This window comes from Triticum dicoccoides, chromosome 3B (assembly GCF_002162155.2).
Source record: "Triticum dicoccoides isolate Atlit2015 ecotype Zavitan chromosome 3B, WEW_v2.0, whole genome shotgun sequence".
In the NCBI taxonomy this organism is placed as follows: domain Eukaryota; kingdom Viridiplantae; phylum Streptophyta; class Magnoliopsida; order Poales; family Poaceae; genus Triticum; species Triticum dicoccoides.
The window spans coordinates 92,200,240-92,203,067 of record NC_041385.1 but is presented as its reverse complement, the minus strand read 5'-3'; the positions used below and the strand labels follow the sequence as shown (position 1 = coordinate 92,203,067).

The 2,828-nt window shown below is 54.4% G+C and overlaps 1 non-coding gene across 1 annotated transcript; it reads left to right on the top strand.

Annotated features, from left to right (window-relative positions):
- The first annotated feature begins 1,889 nt into the window (after nt 1–1,889).
- LOC119283069 lies at nt 1,890–2,050 on the top strand. Its single transcript, XR_005139021.1, has one exon. It is a non-coding gene; the product is annotated as a U1 spliceosomal RNA (small nuclear RNA).
- The last annotated feature ends 778 nt before the right edge of the window (nt 2,051–2,828 follow it).

Below are 2,828 nucleotides of genomic sequence, written 5' to 3'. Positions count from 1 at the left end.
CTGCGTGACGCGTCGCGAAGGAACGTCGCGGTGGCGCGACCGGAGCAGGCACGTACGGTACGTCTGCCGGGACGCGTCGCGGCGCCTGGAGAACGCGGCGAGCCGGTGAGCATATGTGTCAAACTGAATCAGTAGACGGCAGGTGATCGATCGATCGATTGATTGATGGTGAAGCGTCAGCGTCTGGTACTTTACCGTCGTTAAGCTCGTGCGGCCGTGCGTGGGCACGCGCGTCGCCGTAGTTCACGGGAATCACGACTCTCGTCACCTCGTGGATAAGGCCGGGTGGCAAGCACCGGCATCGTCGCCGGCCGTTCGTGCCGCTGTTGCCGTGCTCTGCATGAAGCTGTGGTACAGGCACCTCCATCGATCGTCGTTGTGAGGAGTATTTAACCAAAAACTATCACAATTCACGGAAACGTGACAGAAAACTACCATTTTACGATTTTGTCCCAAAAACTACCATTTTTTTATTAATCCATGGCAAAAAACTACCAAGTGTGAAAACTGCTCGCTTTGCCTGGGTTAAACCTGAATCTGACTGCCCAACCCCACACATAAGCGGGCTAAAAATGCAATCAGGTCCCTAGTTTTTTTTAAAAAAAGCAATCCAGTCCCTGCGGGCCGACCGCTCCAGGCCCTCGCCGCCGCCGCCGCTCTCCGGCTCCCTCCGCCCACATGAGCTCCAGATCGAGTTCGGGCGCGACGACGGCCATGGCTAGCTCCTCCAACCTCCTCTAGGATTTCCCATGGAGGAAGACCAGGGATAGTCCCCGTCGCCGGCGGCGAATGACGGCAAGAGGGACGGCGAAAATCAACCGGAGCATGTCAGCGCACGTTGCCCCAACCTCCTCTCCATATCCCTCGTCTTCTCTTTTTGGAGCAGGAGCTCTACAGCCATGTCGCGCCGCCGTCGTCGAGAGGAGAGCCTCGCCGTGCCCGGATCCGCTTCCTCAACCCTCCCATGGCTCAGCTCTCGCGGGGCAGGCTGTTGGTTGTCGCCGATGGCCCATGGGACGGCGATGCTTGACGTCTCCTCCCGGTCGAGCGGAGGCAGCGGCGCGGGTGAGGGAGGCGGCGGGGCGGAGATTTTGGCTGGATCCGGCGAGGAGGCGGGGCACCAGAGGTTGGGGAATGCAGATCGAGCAGCGGAGATGCTCCAGCGTCAAGCAGGTGCGGCGGCGCGACGGAGGAGAGAGAGGTTAGGGGAGGGAGGGAGAGAACGACGGGAGACAGAGAGAGGGAGCAGTGGAGAGGTTCCTGGTGAGGCGGCCGTGTCCTAAGGGTAGCGGGGAGGCGCGGTTGGAGGAGCTAGCCATGGCTGAAGTCGGCGAGCTTGAGCGCGCCGGTGGCGTCGTCGAAGGCGGCGTGGAGCACGACCGGGAGCAGGCTGCAGGGACTGGATTGCTTTTTTAAAAAAAACTAGGGACCCGATTGCATTTTTAGCTTGTTTATGTGTGGGGTCGGACAGTCAGATTCGGGTTTAACCCAGGCAAAGTGAGCAGTTTTCACACTTGGTAATTTTTTGCCACGGATTAATAAAAAAGTGGTAGTTTTCGGGACAAAATCGTAAAGTGGTAGTTTTCTGTCACGTTTCCGTGAATTGTGGTAGTTTTTGGTTAAATACTCTCGTTGTGAGGCGTCGCTGTTGCAAAAGTTTTTTTTTCTTTTTTCTTTTTAGATATGAAGCTCCACAATCGCGACGTTTCTCGTCCTCAAGGCCCACCAGGGTCCACGGCTGGAATTGAACAAACACGAGCCCACTAGCGTCGTAGTGTGCTCCCGTCCCGCAGCGCACGCGGCTTCGTTTTTTAGTCCCACCTCGCCTAGCGGAGGGCGTCGAGCGGGAGAGCTCATTATAAAAGGGGAGCCAGGTGCACCCTCGTTCCATACTTACCTGGACGGGGTCGACGGGTGATCAAGAAGGCCCGTGGCCTAGGGTAGTGGCCCACATTGCACTTGGTGGGTGCGCTGGCCTATCATCTCCCCAAGTGAGAGAGTGAACGTCATAATTTGTGGTAGAGGGGGTACGCGTTCGCGCGGCCCCTGTCAATTCTTTAAAATTAAATTTTGGTCCCTGGTTCTGGAGCTGGCTGAAGCTTTTGCTTTGCTTCATTTTACATCCAGGTCCTTAAACTCTTGGTCCTTAACATTTCAGTCCTCATTTTGGGTTACGCTTTAATTAATTTTTCTTCTTGAAGCAAGGTCTATATGTAAGCTTGTTAACGTAAACAGGGCAGTCCTGAACATCCAAGACCGCCTGAGCTTCAAAGGACCGCCCCCAACACTGCAATGCATGTGTCTTGCTAAAAGTGGCAAACCACAATCGCAGCATGGGGTGTGTGTGGCGGAGAATGTAAGTGATCCGACGTTTATGGCGTGCTAGTGGCAAGCCAACTGATCTGTGCGAAAGATAAGTTGGTTGATGCTAGCACAACCTTTTTTCCATCAATGTGGTTATCTCGATCGTCGTCCGTTTCAAAACATGTATTGAGTCGAACAAAGAGTCTGAAACACACTAGTACAGAATGGGACGCACTATGATTTTAGGATGATGTTAGGATCAATGTGGTGATGCTCGGTCAACTGGAGAAAGATGCGTCGCAGAAGGTGACGTTTGTGGCGAACGTTTGTGTCGTATAATGGAAAAAGTCCATTTTAAACCCTGAATTTGTAGGGGTTCGGCGAAATGAACCCTCAAGTCGAAATCCCGGTCGATTACACCCTGAACTATGTAATCCCGGTCTAAATCGAACCTTCGGGTCGTTTGGATGGCCGGGATTCAGACATTTCGCAGAGGGCGCCCACCAGCTCCTGCTGGGCCAGCC